At 38.1% G+C, this 26,367-nt stretch overlaps 1 long non-coding RNA gene across 1 annotated transcript; it reads right to left on the bottom strand.

The window, feature by feature from the left end:
• Nucleotides 1–422: 422 nt before the first annotated feature.
• LOC150036757 (uncharacterized) lies at nucleotides 423–26,136 on the bottom strand. The gene is made up of 3 exons (XR_016528900.1): nucleotides 25,926–26,136; nucleotides 1,633–1,705; nucleotides 423–582 (listed from the first exon to the last, which is right to left on the bottom strand). It is a non-coding gene; the product is annotated as an uncharacterized LOC150036757 (long non-coding RNA).
• Between the last annotated feature and the right edge of the window lie 231 nt (nucleotides 26,137–26,367).

Genomic DNA, 26,367 nt, shown 5'->3' with positions numbered 1-26,367 from the left:
TATAACGAATATTCGTTATTTATTTGTTTATTTATAGTGCCATTTTAAGCTTCTCGCTAAAAGAGTATTTCTAGTAAGGTGTCAACTTGTTACTAAATATCTATTCTTAGTAATTGGAAGCCTCTCTTTGCGACATTGGTAAAAATTGCAGAAAGTCATTTATTAGGTAAAAAAAATATAATGTCCAATTTAATATGTCAGCCTGTTATAAAACTTAATCATTTGAACAAAATAAGTATCAACCAATCATTTTACATTTAAACAAAAAAACAAATAAAATTAAAGATACATGTTTCAAGCATAGCATTGTTATCGAAACAAGAAAGAAAACACCAATATTTCAAAACCTAGTTTGATCTTTTTTAAATGATCTCAAGGTATATAAACCTAAGTTATAATTATCAAATTACATCATTCGAAAGATTTACGAAAATACGTTTACAAAACAAAATTTCCAACCTAAGTCATTTGAAGCAAAGCATGCCATTGAAACAAAAAGAGGAACTACCAATTTAAGTTCTTTGAATTTTCATCTGAATTAAATAAAGAGTAATCTTATATTGGATACCATCGAGATAAAACCTAATAAATAAAGAGAAAAAAAAATGAAATAAGTAAGCACATTAGATTAAAGAATTCAAGTAGCAAGGACTCAAACTAAACTTATCAACATAAACTGCTAAACAAAAACAATTAAACTCTACAAAGGTAATGGAACATGTAAACTAAAATAAACTCAGTAGACATAAAAAACAATAGCTTATATATCCGAACAACTAAGGTTGTCAAAAGGCAAAAAACAAAAAAGACTAATAACACGCCTTACATTCTAAAATGATTTATCAAACACACAAATAAATAAACAAGAATAAATAACATAACAAATCAACAATAGGGGTTCGAAATGAACAAAAACTTATCAACCCAAGCAACTAAGGTTGTGAAAGGAAGAGAAAAGTTAATGACAAATCCTTACATGATTTATCAAACAAACAAACAATTAAACAAAGTTATCAAAAATAGACAACTTAACAATAACATCTAATAAAACAATCTCAACAAGTTTTTTTCAAAAAAAGAAATACTTTTAAAAGTTATCAATCCAAGCAACTAATGTTGTCTAAGAAAAAGAAAAGATTAATAACAACTCCTTAGTTATATTCTAACGTGATTTATCAAACACACGAATAACTAAACAATTTATCAATACAACTAATCTACGACTATCATAAGTGCAGGGTAGTCACAACACTTCATTAAAATAAGAACCCAACATCAAAATCCAAATTTTATGAAAATAGGATCCTGAATATCAAAATCAAAGATATTGCTAAGAAATGAAACCATAACAAATACATATGAACAAAATTATTTATAAGTCACATATTCCAATATCAAAACCAAAGACAACTTACAATCAAAACTATTGATAAGTCCCATGAACTAAAAGAAACTCAATAAAAACCAAAAATCACTCAAGGAAAATCACACAGAAGATAGTCATAGTGTTCCAACAATCAATCGAATTCAATACTCTAGAAAAAAACACAAATTTTAAGATAAACGTGTTATAAATATAATCTACTACTTCTCATTATTGTCGTTTTGGAATCTATTTTATGTTAGATGCACCTTTTCCATGTGTCAACCTTAAAATTTCTTTGACTTTGGCTTGTTGTGGTGGATGTATCTTCTCCATTTTGTCCTATAACATAATTATTTGATGAATTCAATATATTGTAAAATAATTATAACAGAATAAAAAAACATGGCATGAAAAGAAAAACTTGTGGAACAAACTAAATTAAAATGGAGCACACCAAAGAAGTAGGAAATCGATGAAAAGTTTAATTACTTTCAACTATTACATTTGAAGTTTTGTAAGATTAACAACAATAGGCAATAGAAGAAAAAGTATGGTTCATTAGTAACCAACAACTTTACCATAGATATACCGTCTCCATTTGTCAGCCCTCTTAAAGTTTCTTTGCACTATGATGATCAAGACATAGTACTAGTTCATAAAGTAAAGAGATTTATTGCAACTACATATACACTGGTTCATAATGATAGTGCAAATTAGCAATTAAAATTGTAACGACCCGACTTTTTAGTACTCTAATAAGGGCCGTTACTCATAATTACAAGTTTACATTCAAAATATTTTGACCATTAAGGAAAATAAATTTCATTAAAATAATAAACATAGTTTTCCAAAATAAATAACAAATAAGTAAAACATTTGTTCGGGACCCCTAAAATAATGAAAAAAAAACATAAACAAATAAAATTTTAACCAACATTGAGTTTCAAATCAAAACTTTTAAATAGTTTGAAAATGTAAACTGAGCGGAAGCGATTTACATGTCCCATATGGAACGATCACAGGTCTAAAAAATAGCTCGTGGCTTATACAGCTACATCGGTTTTTGATGATGAAAAGAAAACTAAAAGACGTATTATCTTGCCTTGATACGCATATCTAACGGCCCGTAGGTACACCGTCAAACATGAAAATAATATGAACGTGAACCCGTCGACTCACGCATGTCTAACAGCCCGTAAGCACACCGTCAAACATGGAAATAACATGAATGTAAACCTGTCGACTCACGCATGTCTAGCGGCCTGTAGGCTCACCGTCAAACATGAAAATAACATGAACGTAAACCTGTCGGCTCACGCATGTCTAGTGATAGGCACACCTTCGAACATGAAACATGAAAATAAAAGTAACATGAACGTAAACCTGTCAGCTCACGCATGTCTAGCGGCCCGTAGGCACACCGTCAAACATGGAAAAATAACATGAACGTGAACCTTTGGACTCACGTATGTCTAGCGGCCTGTAGGCACACCGTCAAACATGAAACTAGACCTGTAGGTCATCTGAAATGAAACATGCGTCAAGGCCTGTCGTGCAACAAGAAAAATATAATGACAAAATCATGCTTAAGAGTCCATTAGTTAACTTTAACTTTATTAGTTAACTTTATAACCGGTAATAGTATCACTTACCTCAACTTGGTTTCAAAAGTCTACACAAATAACTCCTCAATAGCCCTTGGATAAAACTCAAATCAACCCTAAGACATTAACCACAAGTTTAGTTTAGCAACAATTCCTAGGAAGTGAGTCAAAACTTAAGTAAATCCTCGGGGTCCAAGTCCGAAGGATAACCAACAAACTTACACAAGACTTACTCAAACCAAAATTCTTCGTCGAAAAGAATTGTCTCTTCTTTGTTAGCAACGCCCCAGGATCTTCCAAAATCCAAATCCTGAAAGTGCACACAATGGGTAATAACTAAAATTATTTCCAACACCAAGTGACACTCCAAAGAGACTCAAACACCAACCCTTGGCCAAAATAATCCAACTCTTACCCAACTCAAAAAGGCAGTGGTGGATGAACGACATCGACTTGGCTGGGCGCTGCAGTAGAAGCGAAACTGGACGGTTGGGCGCAGCAGTGAGACAGCGGCGGATGATCGGTGCTCTGTCGCTGCGACGGGACGGCGCTGGCACTGGCATGGTGAGTCGGCGATCAGCGGCAGTGGCGGCTAGGGTTTGTAAAGGAACGGAAGAAGAAGAAGGAAAAAAAAAAAAGAAGGGAAAGGCACGTGCGTGGGCTTGAGGAGAGAGAGAGAACATATTTTCTTTTTCTTTTTCCTTTTTTTTTTAACCTTTCCATAAGTATATATAAGAAACTAAACATCTTCCTTCTTCCTTTAAAAAAACAAATTCCTTAATCATTTTTTAAAATATATATACTTATATATAATTTTCTTTTAAAAAATTCCAATAAAATTCCTTAATCCTTTTCCAAAATATATATACTTATATATATTTTTCTTTTAAAAAATTCCAATAATCACGTTTAATTATCTCCATAGATAATCAAATCTACCAAATGCAAGCCAAAATAAAACTCAATTAATTCCAAATAATTAAATCATATTTTAGCTTAGCCAAAAATATAAATTTCATATAATTTATCCAAGTAGCCAACATAATAAAAAAAAACTTAATTACAAAATAAATCAGGATGTTACATTCTACCCCCCTTAAGAAACTTTCGTCATCGAAAGTTCTAATCCTGAAAAAGCTTAGGATAATGCACCTTCATGTTGTCCTCGCATTCCTATGTTGCTTCCTTGAACTGATGATTCTGCCAAAGAACCTTCACCAAATCTATCTCCTTGTTGCACAAAACTTTTACTTACCTGGCCAGGGTTCGAATGGGCTCCGCTTCGTAGCTCAGGTTCTCATTTAAATGCAAAGGCTCATAATCCACAACATGAGATGAGTCTGCTACGTACTTCCTCAACATGGAAACATGAAAAATATTGTGAACTGCAGAAAGAGATGGGGGCAAGGCCAACCGGTAGGCTACAGGGCCAACTCGCTCTAAGATCTCAAATGGCCCGATGAACTGAGGGTTCAACTTACCCCTCTTGCCAAACTTCAACACTTCCTTCATATGTGCCACTTTCATAAACACCTTTCCACCTACCACAAACTCAAGATCCTTACACCTAACATCAGTGTAACTCTTCTGCCTACTTTGAGCCGTCAACATTTGAGTCCTGATCTTTTGTATTGCCTTGTTCGTGGTTTGTACTAACTCAGGTCCTAGTAATTTCCGCTTACCAACTTCATCCCAGCATACGGGTGACTTACAACTCTTCCCATAAAGGGCCTCAAACGATGACATGCCAATGGTTACTTGATAACTATTATTATAGGCAAACTCTATCAAATGTAGGTGAGAGTCCCAACTCCTTACAAACTCTAGCGCACAAGCACGTAACATATCCTCCAATGTATGGTTTAAACACTTAGTTTGACTGTCAGTTTGTGGGCGAAAAGCCGTACTAAAATCCAAATGTGTATAGAATGCTGCCTGAAGGCTCTTCCAAAAGCTGGAGGTAAATCGGGGGTCCCTATCAGATACAATGGACATTGGTACCCCATGCAATCTTATCACTTCTTTCATATAAAACTGAACCCAACTATTCATTAAATATGTAGGCTTCCCTGAAATAAAATGTGTCAGCTTGGTGAGTGAGTCCACTATAACTCAAATTACTGTAAAACCCTTCGCGGTTTGCGGCAAACCTACAATGAAGTCCATCGAGATATTCTCCCACTTCCATTCCGGTATGCTCAAAGGTTGCAACAAACTTACTGGCTTTTGTCTTGGGGCCTTTACCTGCTGACACACCAAGCACTTACTGACAAACTCTGCTATCTCCACTTTTATGTTATTCCACCAGTAACAACGTTTTAGGTTCTGGTATATTTTGGTACAGTCAGGATGTATTGAAAATAGGGAGTTATGAGCTTCCCATAACAGATCGTTCTTGAAGTCACTGTCTACTGGTACACATAAAAGTCTTCGAAAAGTAAGACCATTATCTGCTGACACGGAGAACTCACCACCCCGTCCTATCTTCACTTGTTGCGCTACTTCAACTAAGTAAGGATCTCTGTGTTGAGCAACAATGATCCTCTGCCTTAAACTTGGTTGTATCGACAATTATGCTAACTACACAGAGACCAGGGAATACTTGAAGAAAAGTTCTTTAAAGGTATGTCTTACTCAATCCTTTTGTATTTAACTAAAGAGCATGCTGCAATTTACTTGATGACGCATAACTGTTGTTGTTTAAATGTAAATGTGTTATTCTTTCACAATGGGTTTGGAACGATCTGCTTCTACTCAACGGTTCTCTTGTTTAAGAGTTCCTTCACCTTCATATATAATATCTCCAGACATCGTACAACAATCATTGGGAATTATACATAACTCCTGACAACCCTAATTTTAGGCATCGAGAGTTAGTACTAACCCTTGACAGTTACATTATACACGTCGGGAGTTAGTAACCTTATATCAAATTTGAAATGAATCATATCTGAAATCTAGACGTCTCCGTACCCTTTCCTCTTCTACGCTCTCCGATCCCCTCCCTCCGCTCGAACGATGTGTGTACAATCATTGAATGTCGTCGAATGTTGCCTTCAGACTGTCAAACGCGTTGGACCATCAACTAATTTTAAGCATTGGGTCGTCAACTAATTTTTAGTTTTTGGGTTGTCGAACGCCATCTTGGAATTCATCATTGACCAACACAGGTAATCCATTGAATGTAATCAAATGTGCACCTTCTTCGATCGAGACAAGTAATCTCTCTCTTTCATGGTCGTGTTTAAGGTATTTTGATGGTGAAATGAGGGTTTGTTTATGGATTTTGATGGTGAAATGAAGGTTTGTTTAAGGATTATGATGGTGAAATCATGGCTTGTTTGTTCTCTTTTCATGGTTGTGTTTGATGGATTCTGTTTAGGATAATTTCCAGCTTTTTCAAATGGAAAATTATGTTCATAACCAATCTTCGCTCCTGGGTTTATTATACTAATCAAAATTAATTAATATATTAAGAATCTTTTTTAAATTTCTACGCGCTCTCGGCATGAATTGTAGTACTCTAAAGAAAAGAAAAAAAGATAATGAAATTGAAGAATGTTACTTTCTCTCTATTTTGAATATGTCCTTGAATCTTCGAGTGTTGTTCACTATTATTAAAACTAATTAAGAATAATCAAATTTTTATAATGTCATTTTCTCTTTAATCAATTAGATGAGTTTTGTTGATGAAAATAGTATAGTATTCATATAGTTAATAATTAATTTAGACTTTGTTTAATAACTATTTAAAGCTCATTTGATAATGTTTTTGTGTTTAGTTTTTTGTTGATCAAATTCTTAATTTTTGGATCAAACATAGATTATAATTTACCTTGGATTACAAGTCTGGTCAGAAAGGGTTTATTTTTAAGGATGAATAAAGAATGGATAAAACTTAGAAATAAATTTTCGGTCAAGTATAGAGAAGGAGTATCCTAATTTTTAGATGTGGCGAAGTTTCATGTTAATGATTCCAGACGAGCAAGATGCCCATGCAAGAATTGTATGAATTCAATGTTGGAGTCATTAGAGTGTGTGGAGTGATATCACTAACATAGGAAATATCCCCCTCATACTGTGAATGGGTATATCATGGAGAGCTAGTCAATTTATCTAGAGGTTTTGAAAGTCATACAACTTATTCATTACATAATGATGAATAAACATAGAGTGTAATGATGTTGAAGAAAATGAAATGTTGAATTCTATAAATAATCTATAAGTTCCAATTGAAAACGAAGATGCAAATGAAGAAAGGATCGAGAATGAAATGCCTTCTAATGGTCGAGAAAGATATACCATAAACTTAATTGAGGATTTAATGGTTGAAACACGTAATGAACTATACCCTGGTTCAGAATTTTCATCATTGAACTTTTTAGTGAAGTTGATGCATATCAAAGTTCTAAACGGATAGAGTAACAAACCGTTTGACATGTTGTTAGAACGGTTAAAAGCAACATTTCCAACCGACACCCTACCTGCTTCCTTTTATGAAGCTAAGCAAAAATTGTGTGGTTTAGGCCTAGGTTATGAGTCTATTCATGCATGCAAATACGATTGTATATTGTATTGGAAAGATTTTGTAGATTTACAGCAATGCCCAATTTGTGGTGAGTCTTAGTACAAAGTTAATGATGACAAAGGTAAAAAAATTTCACATAAGGTACTATATCATTTCTCATTAATACCAAGATTAAAGCGATTGTTCACATTGAAAGCGAGTTGAAACGGAGGGTGTGTTACGACAACTAGCTGATGTAAAAGGGGTGGAAACATTTTGATCATGAATTTTCTCATTCCGCTTTAGATCCCCGAAATGTTCGTTTGGGATTAGCTTCATATGGGTTTAAGACGTTTGGAAATATGAGTAATCAATTTTGTTTTAGTTTTCATTTGTAAGTTCAGTCACTCATACTTACACACTTAATTAATATGTGCAGAACCAAATGTTAGAACTATAATCCAACCCCACCCCAGAAGATTCCTAACCACTAACAGAGGACAAAATTTGTGAAATGGTTTTGGGTAGACGATCCAATCATGTAAAAAGCCTAGGTTGGGGTCCTAAGCCTAAGTAAAAAAGGGGTAACAACTCACCGAGTTTGTCATTTATTCAAGGAATGAAAGTAGAGAGGTGAAGGAATTGAAAGCCAATGTCGAACAGTCTCAATCAAAGATTAAGAAACTTGAAGACGTTAAAAAACAAATGAGAGATGATCATGAAGACAATGGGAGAAATTTAAAAAAATGATTGAAGATATGATACGATCACAGAGAAAATGACCATCGAATTAGATGTGATTACTTCATTATCTAGTTGGTCAATATACTATCATGCAGTTATGGTAGCAAAGTAGTTATTTCCTACTATTAGCTTTATGATAATGAATTGTTGGTTATCCTACAATTATGATAGCCAAACAACTGGATTTTGATATTTTTTTTTGGAGTTTTGTATGTTTGTGGATGTTTATGAAATTTGAATGTTGGTGGGGAGGGTTGAGATTAGTTATACTTGTTTTAGAGTTCAACTTGGAGTTTTTTTGTTTGTCTATGAAAGTTTATGAATTTTGAATGTTGTGTGGGATGGGTTGAGATTAGTTATCTTTCTTTTAGAGTTTAGCTTGTGGTTTTGTGTGTTTGTGGAGGTTTAAGGTTGAGAATATGTAGTCTTGGAAGTGTGTTGATTTTCTTTGCTCTGTAGGATCGTAGAATTCATCTTGTGGCTTTCGTTTGTTTGTTGAAGTGATAACGGGCAGAAATGCACATTATTATAGTGCTAAGTTCTTAAACAATGTTGGATTGCGTTGATGAAATATGTTAAATTACTTCCATTAGGCATAAATTCTATAATATTGCGATCGCATGCGTTCAACGCTTTAGAATTATTGATTTTTTATTTTTTTGTGCAGAATATGCGTTAACGCAATGCAAGATTGCGATCATAGGAAAATATCGGTCGAGCGCAACTTTACCGCAAGACTTTGCGTTGATCGTGCTCGCAAACATTTGCCCAAGAAGGATCATCGTACTTGGTCAGCGCAACATGGTGGGCGCATCTGGGTGAAAGGCCAATTAAGAGCGATGGGACAAAAAGCTGATGATAGTCGAATCCAAATTAAGTTGACAGTCGATAACGGTCACAAAGTACATTCAGCTTTATCGACAACAATCATTCAGCACATCAATCAGGAATTAAAACTGTCCCATCTGTACAATTGGGAGAGATAAGCCCCTTTCACCATTGATGCCCTATAAATACTAAGTGTATTCTTCATAAATAGAGATAGAGATTTATGTGTAAACCCTGTAGACTTCTCGCATAATTACCGCATGCGTTCTAACCTTAGAAGTCGTGGTATTCGTACCGAGAGGTGGTTTACTGTTGTATGCATGTTGCATGATCGCAAAGCATGAACGAATCTAGGGAATGTTAGCTGAAATCTTTCTCAATCCGTTCACCGCATATTCATCGCATTTCCTGTTTACCAACTCTTTTCAAACTCTGCCGCATTTGTTATTTCTTTTAATCAACGCAATCAAAAACCAAACACTTTATTTATTTTCTCGATTACCGCAAAGTTTTCATAAAAAAAATTATCAATACAATCTATTTTCACAAGTCTCTGTGTTCAACCCTGGACTTACCAGGAATCTCAGAGGAATTTACACTTGAATTCCGCCGGGGAAACTTGAGTGCACAACGCAATCCATTAACACATATCATCCATATTTCCACTTAATAAAATAACGCATCAAGTTTTTGGTGCCGTTGCTGGGGACTTCGGCAAAATAGTTTGTTAACGATAATTTTTTTTTTGATTTCTTTGCAGGACTCTCAATCTCTGTCGAATTACGACCTGGAGATTGAGAGGACTTTTAGACGAAGATTGAGAGACCGCCAACAACAACTACAATCCGATAAAGAAGAGATGGCAGAGCAGCATGGAGGAGGAGCACCAAATGATAATAATGTCATGGCGAATCCGATTCTGTCGGAAAACGATCGCAATAGGCCCATTAGAGACTATGCATCGCCAAACCTCTATGATTTCTCTTCGGGAATCATGAGACCTACCCTCGACGAAAGCAGATTGGAGATGAAATCGGTGATGCTGCAGATGATCCAGACTGCAGGTCAATTCTGAGGAAGGCGTGGCGAGGACCCACACGCACACCTTCGAAGTTTTATTGAAATCTGCAATACTTTTATGTTCTCGAACATCTCTGTTGAAGAAGTTCGACTAATGTTGTTCCTAATTTCTTTCTGTGATCAGGCTAGGAAATGGGCTTATTCGCTCGAACCAGGAGAGATTACTTATTGGGAGCAGGTAATGTAGAAATTCATGAAAATGTATTTTCCACCTACCGAGAACGCAAGACGAAGAAAGCTTATGAAAAATTTTGAACAAGATATGGACAAACCACCCCAATTTTACTTGGAAGAATCAACAATAAAATTTTCAACCGGTGGCGCAAAAAGAAGGGCTACCAGGATTTTTTTAATGCAACAACGGTCAACAGAGCAATCAAGCAAGTAGCTCACAACAACCAACACAATCTTCTTCTCTGGAGAGCCTGTTGAAGCAATATATAGAGAAAAATGAGACAGTGCTTCAAAGTCAGGCTACGTCCATCTGCAACCTCGAATTACAAATGAGCCAGATTGCGAGTGAGCTGAAAAGTAGACCGCAAGGGGCGCTGCCAAGTTTTACAAAACTTCCACCCAACCCAGGGGGATCAGGTAAGGAGCAATGTCAGGTTGTGACATTACGCAGTGGAAAAACTGTGGAGGGGGAAAAAAAGAGCATAGTAAAATAACTTCCATCGCAACTGAGCCTGAGATTGTGGTAACGCAAGAAGAAAAAAGAGAAAATGAAGTAGTGAAACCTAAGGTTGCGTCGACCTCAAAGTCAAATGTGACGGGAACCGTGAAAGTCTAGTTACCACATTTCCCTCAGAGGCTAAGAAAGAAGAAAAACGAAGAGGTACAGTACCAACGCTTTTTATCTATGTTAAAACAATTACATGTTACATTCCTTTCAATGAAGCGATTGAGGAAATTCCTGCCTATGCCAAGTTTATGAAGGACTTGGTAATCAAGAAAAGAGGCACTGAAAAATTTGCCACGGTGGTATTAACGCAAAGTTCCAAATCCATTATCCCACTAAAGATGAGCGATCCTGGGAGCTTCATTATTCCTTGCTCCATAGGAGGAATCTATATTGGGCAAGCCCTGTGTGATTTGGGGGCCAACATATATTTGATGTTGCCGTCAATTTTTAGACAATTAAATGTGGGGCAATTCGTGCTCACATTGGTGACTCTCCAATTGGCTGACAAGTCTCTGGTTCATCCAGAAGGTAAAGTGAAGGATGTGCTGATCACGATTGATAAATTTATTTTGTCAGCTGACTTCATCATCCTAGACTATGAAGCCGACACAGATGTGCCCATCATTTTGGGGCGACCTTTCCTATCAATGGGTAGTGCTCAAATTGATGTGCACAAGGGAGAAATCACTTTAAGCATAAATGGACAGAAGCTCAAATTTAACATAATTCATGCCATGAAATTCTCGAACGAGGAAGACCTAAAAGATTCTGATGATGACCTGAATTCGATTGAAGAAAAAAAGTCTGATGAAGAGGATGCCAACGCATCCGTTGTTACCTACAATGTGATCGCAACAAAAACAAACAAGGTAGAAGAGATGACCGCAATGTAAGAAGTAGAGCCGATGGAAGAAAGAAAAACAACGCAACCTTCCCTCGTGGAACCACCAACACTTGAATTAAAGATCATACTAATCCATTTTTAGTACGCATTTCTGGGGCAGAATGAGAAGCTGCCAGTGATAATTTTCCCTATGCTCAACGAAGATCAAAAGAATGCGTTGATGAGCATTCTCAAGAAACATGTGCGAGCAATTGGCTGGACGCTCGCTAACAGTAGTTGAATTAGCCCCGCGTACTACATGCACCACATTCGTCTTGAGGACGACCACAAAGCAACAATTGAAAATCAACGCAGACTCAACCTTGCGATGAAAGACGTCGTCAAGAAGGAGATTATCAAGTGGCTGGATGCGGGCATTATCTATCCTATTGCAGATAGAACGTGGGTCAGCCCCGTATAATATGGTAGTCCCAAATGAGAACAATGAATTAATACTGCAAAGAACCATCCCTGGATGGCGTATATGTATGGACTACCGTAAATTGAATGCGGCCACAAAGAAAGATCACTTTCCTCTACCATTCATCGATCAAATGTTAGACAGATTAGTAGGGAACGATTTTTATTGCTTCTTGGATGGATATGTTGGGTACAATCAAATCATGATAGCTCCTGAAGACCAAGACAATACCACATTCACCTACCCATATAGGACGTTTGCTTTTCGTCGCATGCCGTTTGGCCTCTGCAATGCGCCAAGCACGTTCCAAAGGTGCATGATGGCGATCTTTTTAGATTATCTCAAGGACTCTATGGAAATATTTATGGATGACTTCTCCGTTTATGGGAAAACTTATGAAGTCTGCCTGGCCAATTTGGAGAAAATTCTGAAAAGATGTGAAGAGACGAAACTGGTGCTCAATTGGGAAAAATGTCACTTCATGGTGAAAGAGGGTATAGTGTTGGGGCATAAAGTCTCCCGGGAAGGGTTGGAGGTGGACAAAGAAAAGATTAAAGCAATTGAAAAACTCTCACCTCCAACCAGTGTGAAGTCTGTGCAAAGCTTCTTGGGGCACGCTGGATTTTACAGACGATTCGTCAAGGACTTTTCTAAAATTGTACGACCACTGAGTGCGTTGCTAAAGGTGGACCGAAAATTTGAGTTTGACAGCAACTGCCTCAACGCATTCAGAATATTAAAAGATGCGCTGATTACCGCGCTCGTACTAATTGTGTCGGATTGGAAAATGCCATTTGAAATCATGTGCGACGCAAGCGAGTACGCGATGGGGGCTGATTAGCGCAAAAGAAGAAAACTATTTTGCACTCCATCGCATATGCGAGTAAAACTCTAAACCTTGCTCAAATAAATTATACCGCCACTGAGAAAGAACTCCTAACTGTGATCTTTGTGTTGGAGAAATTCAGGGCATATCTGTTTGGTACCAAGGTATTCATTCACACTGATCACTCGGCAATAAAATATTTAATTACAAAAAAAGACGCAAAGCCGAGGTTGATCAGATGGGTTCTCCTCCTTCAAGAATTTGATATCGAGATAATTGATCGGAAGGGGACAGAGAATCAAGTTGCGGATCACTTGTCCAAACTGAAAAATCCCGAGGTTGACCGCAATGAATCTAAAGTGAGTGTCGTTTTTTCGGACGAGCAGCTGTTCCACATGGAAAAATTGCCCTGGTATGCGGACATCGTTAATTATTTGGTTTGTGAACAATTTCCTGAAGATTACACCTATCGTCAATGCAAGAAGCTCAAGAATGAATGCAGATACTATTATTGGGACGAGCCAAATATGCATAAAAGAGATGCAGACAAAATCATTCGATTATGCATACCAGATGCTGCTCAACAACGCATGTTGTCACAATGTCACGACTCACCATATGGTGGCCACTTCGGAGGACAACGCACTGTAGCCAAAGTTTTGCAAAGTGGATTCTTTTGGCCTTCATTATTCAAGGATGCGGATGACTATGTAATGAAATGTGATCGGTGTCAACACACAGGCAACATTTCATGGAAGTACGCAATGCTAATGAACACTATCTTGGAGCTGGAATTATTCAACGCATGGGGAATTGATTTCATGGGACCATTCCCCCATTCGAATGGTAAACACTATATTTTATTAGCCTTTGATTATGTCTCTAAGTGGGTTGAGGCAATAGCATGCGTTGTACGTGATGCGGCGGTAGACTCCCAGTTCCTGAAGAAAAATATCTTCACTCATTTTGGCACTCCCCGTGCCATCATAAGTGATGAAGGATCACACTTTATCAATCACCATATCAAGGAGCTGCTGCGCAAGTACAATATCCTCCATAAAGTGGCCACCACATACCATCCGTAAATGAATGATCAAGCTGAAGTGTCCAATCTAGAAATTAAATTGATACTTGAGAAGGTAGTAAAGCCTTCACAGAAAGACTGGGCAACAAAGCTTGACGATGCATTATGGGCATATCAGACTGCATTTAAAACACCCATAGGTATGTCCCGCTATGCGCTGGTATTTGGTAAGGCGTGTCACTTGCCTTTGAAGCAGGAATATAAGGCACTATGGGTGGTAAAGAAGCTGAATTTTGATTTAAAGAAGGTAGGAGAGGCGCGAAAAATGTAACTGGTCGAGCTAGAAGAATGGAGGAACAACGCATATGAGAATGTGAAAATTTATAAAGAGCGCACCAGGCGCTGGCATGATCAACGCATATGCGGCAAGAACCTCCAAGTCGGGCAAAAAGTCTTGCTTTTCAATTCACGTCTACGACTCTCCCTGGGAAAGCTAAAGTCGCGTTGGTCCGGACCGTTCATAATTCAACAAGTACTTCCGCATGGCGCGATGGAATTATCAAATGACGATGGAACTAACATATTCAAAGTCAATAGACAACGAGTAAAGGCATACCATGGAGAAGACTAGCATCGCCAAGTCTACTCCGTGCAACTAGGAGACTTTAAATAAAGAAGGAAGTAGGTGGTTCTCAGGGACGCAAGTTTTGGGAAACCTCAAATCTTCAATTCTTTTCTCCACTACTCGGAATTTTCACTAGCTTTTCAATTCTGATTTATCCTTATTTTACTATCACTATCGTTATTTCTACAAAAAAAAAAAATTACAATAACAATTTTTATTTTGTTTAAAATAATTTGACCCTCTCTTTGTTTTTCGTACAACCATCGAAGCACTGGATTGCGGAGACGATACGCAAAGAAGCACTTATCCTATTCAATCACCAGAATCCAAAGAAGAGAGATCGCCGCAAAGATGGATACTCAATGCAATGCGGGCGAATGTATAAAATTTGGGGGGTGTACTCTTCCTTATCTTTATTTCAAATTTTGCACTATCACATTGCATTTTAATCTTCAAAGTTTTATCACCGCATCCTCTTTAATCACCGCAATCATTTGACATAGATAAATTTCGTGAGTCACCGCATTCTGTTTCTTTGCCAAGTATGATTTCAATGATGAAAAATATGCTTCTATTTCTTTTGTATATATTAGAGTCAACTTCATCTTAAAAAAGTCATCTCATGAAATATTTCTCGAAGTTAGGGGTTTTCCAACTTTCTTTACAATGAATTCTATGACCACTGCATGACTTATTTTAATCTTTTGGCAATGAGGACGTTGCTGCATTTTAAATTTGGGGGTGAGGTATTTATTTTCGACCTTGCTATTTAAAAAAAAAACATGCGAGAATAACAACTCCACTGTCAACGCACTGGAAAACCCATGTTGATAAGAGTTAAGTTGTGAAAGGCACTTACCCGTAGTTGGATGTCCGCATGACACCTGTGGAGACAAGCCAAAACGAAAGTAAGTCACCAGGCTCAACGCATAAATCAAGGACCGCAACTCCAATGCCAAATCGGTATGAGTTTAGTCTGAGAAAGAGTGCATTGCTCGTAGTTGGATGTCTGCATGACACCCGTGGGGGCAAGCCAAAACGAAGGCAAGGCACTCGGATCAGTGCAAGGTTAGAAAAAAATAGTAATAAAGAAAAATTTTGTGCAAGGATAAATCATTTGACACTTCGGTGAAAAATTTTCTTTTTGAAATAAATCATGCGATGTTCCGGAATTTAGTAAAGTCCTTTTGAAAGTTAAACTTGCAGTCCCTAGGTCATAGAAATATTTTAAGAAGAGACTTGAATAAGACTTGAGAAAATTCTGGTATATAGGGCTTGAATGAAGCATCCTTGATAAATCTAGGAAAAGAACTTTGCGGTGGACTTGCTAAAGGAATCTTTAGCTTATGCTTGAGGACAAGCATAGTTTAAATTTGGGGGTAAGATAACGGGCAGAAATGCACGTTATCATAGTACTAAGTTCTTAAACAATGTTGGATTGCGTTGATGAAATATGTTAAATTGCGTCCATTAGGCATAAATTCTATAATATTGCCGTCGCATGCGTTCAGTGCATTAGAACTATTGATTTTTGTATTTTTTTTGTGTGCAGAATATGCGTTAACGCAATGCAAGATTGCGATCATAGGAAAATATCGATTGAGCACAACTTCACCGCAAGACTTTGGGTTGATCGTGCTCACAAACATTCGCCTAAGAAGGATCGCCACAACTTGGTCAACGCAACATAGTGGGCGTATCTAGGTTAAAGGCTAATTAAGAACGATGGGACAGAAAGCTGATGACAGTCGAATCCAAATTAAGTTGACAGCCGATAACGGTCACAAAGTACATTCAGCTTTATAGGCAACAATCATTCGGCGCAACAATCAGGAATTAAAGCTGTCCCATCTATACAACCGGGAGATTGAAGCCGCCTTTCACCATTGATGCCCTATAAATACTAAGTGTATTCTTTAGAAAAAAGGGTTGATCGGTTGACAAGTTCACGATATAACCAGCTCACCGTCTTCTGTTCATAGTTTTTCTTTCATTTTTAAGGCGGAGCATGAGAAGAGTGGTGGCATTGGAGATCGCCCAGGGCAACTTGAGAGAGAACCTTGGGGCATAAGGGCAGAGCGCATGCCAACTCTCACGAGAGCGAGAATATCTTTAGAGCACGAGTAGAATAGAGTAAACGCCTGGCAGCAAGAAATTGCTACCAGGCTCTTTATTATACTTGCATTGTTATTTGTACTTCATCTTCGTATCTATTCAATGGAAGTCCTATTTCTACATATGTTCACTCTTTTAATACGCATGAGTAGCTAAATTAGTTGAATAGGTTGAGAAGAACTAAGCTAACATGACTTAGAAAGTTCATTGCTTGCGATTGTCTTGTTATGCTGTGCAAATTACTCTTTAGAGTTACTCGAGAGACAGTCTAAAGAAAAAACCCAATGTCTCGAGAGAGCTAGGTTAGAATCTGGACTCGAAAGAGCAAGATTACGCTTGCATAAACGAGAGATAGGGACTTAGAGTAAGCTTTGTTTGTCAACTTGCATCGCATGCATCCCAGGAATGGGAATGATATTATGTGGTCACATATTTATGTGAATGTCATGTTGTCATCGCATAAATAGAGATAGAAGTTTATGTGTAAACCCTGTAGACTTATTACATAATTATCGCATGCGTTCTAGCCTTAGAAGCCGTGGTATTCACACCGAGAGGTGGTTTACTATTGTATGCATGTTGCATGATCACAAAGCATGAATGCATTCTAGGGAATGTTAGCCGAAATCTTTCTTAATCCGTTCACTGCATATTCATCGCATTTCTCGTTTACCAACTCTTTCCAAACTCTGTCGCATTTGTTATTTCTTTTAATCAACGCAATCAACAATCAAACACTTTATTTATTTTCCCCGTTACCGCAAAGTTTTCATAAAAAATAATTATCAACGCAATCTATTTTCACAAGTCCCTATGTTCGACCCTGGACTTACCAGGAAACTCAGAGGAATTTACACTTAAATTCCGCTGGGGAAACTTGAGTGCACAACAAAATGCATCAACGCATATCATCCATATTTCTACTTAATAAAATAACGCATCAAGTGTTTGGCGTCGTTGCCTGGGACTTCAGCAAAATCTCACAATTGGTACGATACTTTTTATGTCTTTAAGCATGTGGACAAATATGAATATGAATGAATGAACAATTATTTTGCGATAAAGACAACTTTATACGATACTACATCTAAATATATGCGTTGTTAATGATATGCTCGTAGTATGCGATATAGTAGTGCGTGTCACGAGTTTCCTTGCGCTGAAACAAAGTATAATTCCAATGCAAGTTTCTCAGAATAATCCGAGATTGAACACAGGGATTGTTTTCGTTAATGCGCTACTATTGTGATATATGCGATCGGTTTTTAACAATGAATAAAGAATGTGGGTTTATACAGTAATATAAATTACGATGAAATAAAATTGCATTAATAAAGTAAAATTCTAAACTAATATGATACATGATACTGAGGTCGAGAACTGGCTGTGAAGTTGTACAAAGAATCGATGTATGTGATGGCAAATCTTTATGAATGAATAAGAAAGAGAAAGAATATATAGTAAAAACTGCAAGTTTATCAATTGCGTTAAAGATGCAACTAAGGTTTTGCTTTCCTTTGGCGTACACCTCTCAGTAATCAGCCGCGTTCCCATATCTCTATGGTGAAATAGGGATGAACATTATGAATGTAAGGTTGTTTCCATCTCTGGAAGTACTTCTTGTTTTAGTTAATGCATTCTTCCAACCTTTTCTCGATAGGCGGAATAATATCTTCACTTCTGCTCTCATAGGTGAAGATGCCACCAAGTATGCTTTAGTTAAACTTAATTATTTCCTTAACACCAATTAACTCACTTGCTTAATTCTTGCTATTTACCCAACGGATTAAGAACAAATCATGGAGAAAATGGATTATGGATGAACGGAAAGAGACAGAGATGATAATGGTGATGATCATAACATTTAATACTAAAATTAAGCGTCTGATATATGTTATGAATGAAAGATTAGAGAAGATGAATACAGATGATGAAATAGAGATTAGAAAAAAATATAGAAAGAGTTTCAACGTCTTGACATAGATCCTGAACAGAGATAGTGCTTGCCGGCGTGTGGAACTGGTGGAGAGGAATGCTTCCCTCTCAAGCTTGCTTTCCTGGTAGAATTTATCTTCGCACAGAGCTTCAGCTACGGGGATTGGAAGGATTCTCTGCTCGGAGACACACCTCTCGACCTTGTCCCGTGGTTCTCCTAGATCTACTCTGGACAATCGCTCCATACCAATCTCTCTCTCAGAATCAGTATATGCACGTTTCTATGTATACATGTATGTTTTTCAGTGAATTTGCAGAAGCTATTTATAGGCGAGGCTTGACTCTTTGCATTTGGGGTCTCCACTATATGGTTATGGTAGTTCATGAAATGGCGGAATGGGAGATTCCTTCTGTTACGCAATCAACTGGTCAGAAGTGCACAACTGACAACTGTACACTTTTCAGAATCCTCCACAATTCGTTTCTCTTTACATCTTCGATCCATCGCCGCATGCGTTTTTATTTTTTATTACCACATGTGGTTGAAGTTGCGTTGATCGCTAGAGCTCTTGATCTATTGTCGCATGCGCCATCATTGCGTTGATCATCTCTTCGTTCTTAATTGATGGGCGCAATGTGACGTAGATGCATTGTTTATTTCGTCTTTGAGCCATGAACGCATGTGGTGACTTATTTCCTACAAAATAGAACTGAAACATTCTATTCTACCATCGCAATGGTGTTAGTGGTTGTATTGACGACATTTCATAATTCTCGTATTTCTTAGCCAATTTTTATACTATCGATGCAACTTTTCTTTCTTTTTGCCGCAATATCTAAATAAAACAGTATAAATAACTTGTATTTCTACAAGTTATCAACAATCATAGTCCTTCACTAGCTCCAACCACCTACGCTGCCTCATGTTTAACGCCTTCTGAGTGATGAAGTATTTTAAATGTTGTGGTCGGTGAAAATCTGTATCTTCTCACCATACAAGTAGTGCCTCCAGATTTTTAAAGCAAAGACAACAACTGCCAACTCCAAATCATGTGTGGGATAGTTCAGTTCATGGTTCTTTAGCTGGAGAGAGGCATAAGCAACTACCTTACTTTGCTGCATCAACACGCACCCCAACCCTCTCTTGGAGGCGTCACTGTAAATAACGAAACCACCCGTTCCATCTGGTACGGTGAGAACTAGGGCAATAACCAACCTTTGCTTGAGATCTTGGAAACTATCCTCACAAGCCTTACTCCAAATAAAGAAGCTCCTTTTCTAGTCAACTGGGCTAGTGGGGTGGCTATACGGGAAAAGTCCTTCACAAAACGACGATAATAGCTCGCCAACCCCAAGAAACCACGTACCTTTCCGACTGTGGTATGACGAGATCAACTCGTGACTGCCTCGATCTTTGTGGGATCAATGGATACACCTTCCTTGGACACCACATGCCCTAGAAAGGACACCTGCTTTAACGAGAACTCGCACTTGGAAAACTTAGCATATAACTGTTGCGCCCTCAAGCTCTCTAGAACCTTTCGTAAATGTTCCTCGTGATCTTGGAATAAACCAAAATGTCATATATGAAGACTATCACAAAGGTGTCAAGAAATTCCTTAAACACCCTATTCATTAGGTCCATGAATACTGTAGGAGCATTCGTCAACCTAAATGACATCACGAGGAACTCATAATGCCCATACCTTGAACGAAAAACAGTCTTGGGGATATCACTATCCTTTATCTTCAGCTGATGATACGCCGACCGAAGATCAATCTTAGAAAAAACTGTAGCTCCCTGCAACTAATCAAACAAGTCGTCAATCCTGGGAAGCAGATACTTGTTTTTTATTGTCACATTGTTTAGTTTCCTGGAGTCAATACAAAGTCGTAATGACCCATCTTTCTTTTTCAAAAACAGCACCGGCGCACCCCAAAGGGACACACTAGGGCATATGAAACCCTTATCCAACAACTCTTGCAACTGAACCTTAAGTTCCTTCAATTCTAATAGGGTCATTCTGTACGGAGCTTTCGAGATAGGAGTTGTGTCTGGCTCCAACTCGATAGCAAAGTCTATCTCCCGATGCGGCAACAGACCTGGGAGTTCCTCTGGAAAGACATCAGGGTAGTCACGTACCACTGGCTCCGAAGTCAAGGAGACCTCAGGCTCTCTATTGTCAACGACACTAGCCAAGATACTCCAAGTACCCTGGTTAAGCAACCTCTGGGCTTTCATGGTAGAAATTACTTTGGGTAGGACCACGATCCCCGCCCTTTTAAATTTAAAGCTGGCTCCCGTGGGAGGGTTAAAGATCACCTCCTTAGGAGAGCAGTCTATACTGGCATGATTAGCAGCTAGCCAATCCATGCCCAAAATCACATCAAAATCCCGCATGTCCAAGACTATTAAAGTCACATCCAGGGTATGACTCGCTACTTTAATCTGACATGCTTTTATCTTATCCTTTGCTAACATAATTTCTCCATACGGAGTGAAAACCGACAACACATAGTGCAAAGGCTCTAGTTCTAACATGACATGCTTAACAAATAACGACGATATAAACGAATGGGATGAACCAGAATCAAACAATACTAGCGCAAAATGTCCCAAGATTGGGAGCGTACCTGTCACAACAGTTCCTGCTTTCTCGGCCTTCTGCCGGGTGGTAGAGTAAACACGACCTTGCAGATGCTAAGGCCTACCCAAACTCCTCTGATCATGTCTTACAAACTGGTTCCCATAACTGAACGTGCTTCTAGCAGGACATCTATCTATCGAGTGCCCCTCCTGCTTGCAATGAAAACAAACCCCGGTGCTTGCCAAACATCGACTCTAGTGGCGTCTTCCACACGAGTTATACACTGGTCGCATTCTCTCCACCATACCCGCCTCGGCAGCCTGCTGCTTAAAATGTCGAGGCGGTCTGTCTGAGCTTTGAACTTTCTGATGGGGGTGAGGCTCGAAAGCCTTCTGATCAGCCTTCCTCTTTTGACTTGAGGAAGGTCCCGCCCCAAACGCTCGTGAATATTCGTCTCCTGATTGTGGGTCCATCTCGGCTGCCAAGCGAAGTGCCTCAGCATGAGTGGTTGGTTTGAATGCTCGCACGATACCTCATATACTATCTTTTAGGCCTTGAACGAACCTTTCTACCCGTATAGCTTCCGTGGTGACCAACTCCTGGGCAAAATGGGATAAGGTGTCAAACTCCTGGTCATACTCTTCCAGTGACCTGTGTCCTTGCCTCAGCTCCAAGAACTCCTTCTGTTTATTGTACCTCAGGTTGGCAGAAACGTACTTCGCGTAAAAGCGCTCCTTGAACTGCTCCCATGTCACTGGATCCCCTCCTACACCCAACATCCTTTCTACCGACTGCCACCAGATCTATGCTTTATCGGTAAGCATAAAAATGGCACAATGCACCTTCTAATCTTTTGGGCATTTCATATAACGAAAGATTGTTTTAATCGTGGATATCCATAATTCTACATTGGTAGGGTCCTTTAGTGACCCCTTGAAGGTGTTGAGGTTGTACTTCCTGAAATCTCGCAAATGCTTGGCCTCCACCGAAAGGCCTAACATGCTTCGATTCTGGATCATGATCTGAGTCTGGACTTGCGATACCTGATCCTATGGTGGTGGTGTTTGATGGGACTGCGCAAACTGGGCCAGTCGTTCATCCAGCATGTTCTTCACCTTACCCAACACAGCTGATGTAACTATTTTCCCAATAGTGGTTGCCCAATCGGTAATCTCTGATGGAGCGACGGGGGTGGTCTGCGTCTGTGGTGGCGTGGTCGTGTGCTGGGCTTTACTTCGTGTCTGGGTTGGTTGCCACCCTGCCCTGAGGGGTCCCTAGGTAGCAAGGAATCCTCTAGTACCGGAGAGTCCTGAACTTGTGGATCCTCATCAAATGCAATCATAAATGCTAACATGAACCATTCTGCTCTTAGGGAACGTGCCCCCTTCTGGTAACCCTATAACTGCCTCTTCCCCTAACATGAACCCCTTTTCCTGACAGTTATTCCCAACCACCCCTTAGCTACTTTTCTTTTTAGCACAAAACACATCAAATGCAATCATAAATGCTACTAACTCAGGTGCATATTTTCCTAAATACTTTTCATAAAGGACATACATGGCGACGACCAAGAATACGTTATAGGACAAAAGGAACAACCTGGACATACATAATAAGTTAGTCTACAGAACCCCAAAACAGGGGCTCTGATACCAACTGTAACGACTCGGCGTTTTAGTACTCTGATAAGGGTCGTTATTCATAATTACATATTTACATTCAAAATATTTTGACCATTGAGGAAAATAAATTTCATTAAAATAATAAACATAGTTTTCCAAAATAAATAACAAATAAGTAAAACCTTTGTTCGGGATCCCAAAAATAATGAAGAAAAAAAACAACTTAAACAAATAAAATTTTGACCAACATTGAGTTTCAAATCAAAACTTTTAAATAGTTTGAAAACGTAAACTAAGCGGAAGCGATTTACATGTCCCATATGGCATAATCACAGGTCTCTCTCGTCACCCGCCGGTCCATTCCTATCATTATTTGAAATACATAAATTAAGAAAGGTTGAGTATAAAATACTTAGTAAGTGATCCCATTACCGGGATCAAGCTATACATCTACGAGCAAAAAAAAATAGCCCGTGGCTTATACAGCTACATCGGTTTTTTATGATGAAAGGAAAACCAAAAGACATACTATCTTGCCTTGATACGCATGTCTAGCGGCCCGTAGGCACACAGTCAAACATGAAAATAACATGAACGTGAACCCGTCGACTCACGCATGTCTAGTGGCCCGTAAGCACACCGTTAAACATGGAAATAACATGAACGTAAACCTGTCAGCTCACGCATGTTTAGCGACATGTAGGTTCGCCGTCAAACATGAAAATAACATGAACGTAAACCTATCGACTCACGCATGTCTAGCGGCCTGTAGGGACACCGTCAAACATGAAACATGAAAATAAAAGTAACATGAACTTAAACATGTCAGCTCACGCATGTCTAGCGGCCCGTAGGCACACAGTCAAATATGAAACTAGACTGGTAGGTCCTCTGAAATGAAACATGCGTCAAGGCGAGACAGTAAACCGCTTTATTGGTCTATTCATGCACCTCACATAAGATCAGTATTGATTAGAAATTCAAACATGCTCATAATACTTATAACTGTCATGCAACAAGTAAAATATAATGACAAAATCATGCTTCAAGAGTCCATTAGTTAACTTAAAAAGTCTAATCTAGGCCGCCTGGCACGAAGGCACCGATAATAGTATCACTTACCTCAACTTGGTCTCAAAAGTCTGCATAAATAACTCCTCAATAGCCCTTGGATAAAACTCAAATCAACCCTAAGACATTAACCACAAGTTTAGTTTAGCAACTATGGCCTAGGAAGTGAGTCAAAAGTTAAGTAAATCCTCGGGGTCCAAGTCCAAAGATAACCAACTAACTTACACAAAACTTACCCAAACCAAAATTCTCCATTGAAAAGAATGGTCTCTTCTTTGATAGCAATGCCCCAGAATCTTCCAAAATCAAAATTCTGAAAGTCCACACAATGGGTAATAACTAAAATTGTTTCCAACACCAAGTGACACTTCAAAAAGACTCAAACACCAACCCTTGCCCATAATAATCCAACTCTTACCCAACTCAAAAAGATAGTGGTGGACGAATGACGTCGACTTGTCTGGGCGCGGCGGCAGAAACGAAACTGGATGGCAGGGCGCGGCGGCAGAAGCGAAACTGGACGGCAGGGGCGCGGCGGCGAGACAGCGGCGGATGATCGACGCTCTATCGCTGCGACGGGACGACGCTGATGCTGGCGAGGCGGCGATACGGCGAAGCGGCGATCAGCAGCGACGACTAGGATTTGAAAGGAACAGAAGAAGAAGAAGAAAAAAAAAAGAAGGGAAAGGCGTGTGCGTGGGCTTGAGGAGAGAGAGAGAAAAAACTTACTTTCTTTTTCTTTTTCTTTTTATTTTTTTTTTAACCTTTCCATAAGTATATATAAGAAACTAAACTTCTTCCTTTTTCCTTTAAAAAAATAAATTCCTTAATCATTTTTCAAAATATATATACTTATATATATTTTTCTTTTAAAAAATTTCAATAAACACATGTAATTATCTCCACAGCTAATCAAATCTCCCAAATGCAAGCCAAAATAAAACTCATTTAATTCCAAATAATTAAATCATATTTTAACTTAGCCAAAAACATAAATCTCATATAATTTATCCAAGTAACCAACATGATAAAAAAAAAAAAACTTAAGTAAAAAATAAATCAGGATGTTACAAAAATAGTCACCTAAAGCTTGAAATTGGGTTCCAATGTACTTAGAAACTCTCATGAATAGCCCTTCATATTTTCCACAAAAAAAAAAAACTCAGCAAAACATGTCAAATGTCCAATGAAATCTTCCTAACTTCTTCCAAATCCCATAGAATCAAAATTTAACATTATGCACAAAAGTTGAACCTAAAAAAAACTTGATTGAATTGTTAGTGAGTGTGTGTGTGCGTGTGTGTATATATAATCTACTAATAAGAGTAATTGATAATAGAACAAACAGAAACAACAATATGATATTCAAAGTAACATTAAAAGACATCAACATTAAAAGACACGGCCCCAACGACTAAACTCAACAATGTAATTTCACTCCTAAACTAAGCTATAATTACTATAATTTAGCCATTACACTTCAACTACGCCAAGTTAACATAAATGAACTAATTAAATCAACTTCCATACTTCTCTTACCTCAAATTAAGCCTTTATAACAAAACCTTTAAAACAAGCCCAATTCCTCACATCTCACCACCACAAATCAAGGCAAACAAATGGCGAATCTAATTACCTCAAATTAACTGCAAATAGCCGAACAACTCGAGGAAAATCTCTCACCATAAATAAAGAAATTCTCTCACCGTAAATAAAGATAAGCAACAATATTCTCTTACCTTTTAGTTTTCTCTTGATAGATTGAAATCAAGCCTTTGTAATCTTTATAAATCTTTCCTTTTTCTTGTAAAATTTTCTTGTCAATCTCTATGTATAATATAATTCGATAATGTATGCGGTTTCAAAATGGTGAATAAAATAATTTTTTTCATCGCTGTTAATTCAAAGAATTTTTGCATTCTCTTTATAAAAGAATCGCAATAGGTAAAAATAAAATAGAAAGTTCTATTTTGCATTTAGTGACCAAGGTAAATTAATGCATACCTTAGCGAAGATCCAAAGTTTCAGATAGAAGTTATTCATTCTCGAAAGTGTAAAGAACTCTACAATCTTTGGGTTGGTGTAAAAAAACAAGACAAAGAAGATGTGGTCTTGGGTTAGACAGCAGGGAGATTGAGGGAGTTAATGAGAGAGCGGAAAACAAGGGTTCATTGAAAAGAAAAGAGAAAAAAACCGCAGGAGGGCGGGAGAGGCGTCCAAGAGGGAAGGGTGAGAGCGAAAACCACATATGGGGGGAAATGAAAATTGGGAGGGAAAAATCGAAAAAAAGGAATTTGTCTTATTTCAGAAACACTACTACAAAACTCGACTTCAATGTCGGTTTAAGACTGACATTATAAGGGTACAATGTCCGTTGAAAACCGACATCAAAGATCATGTTATAAATGATCTTTAATGTTGGTAGTCATTAATTTTGGTTTTAAAC

The sequence above is a fragment of the Benincasa hispida genome, chromosome 4 (genome assembly GCF_027475165.1).
Source record: "Benincasa hispida cultivar pf3 chromosome 4, pf3_genome.v1.1, whole genome shotgun sequence".
Classification (NCBI taxonomy): Eukaryota; Viridiplantae; Streptophyta; class Magnoliopsida; order Cucurbitales; family Cucurbitaceae; genus Benincasa; species Benincasa hispida.
The sequence above is the reverse complement of the archived record's forward strand: the minus strand, read 5'-3'. Positions and strand labels throughout refer to the sequence as shown.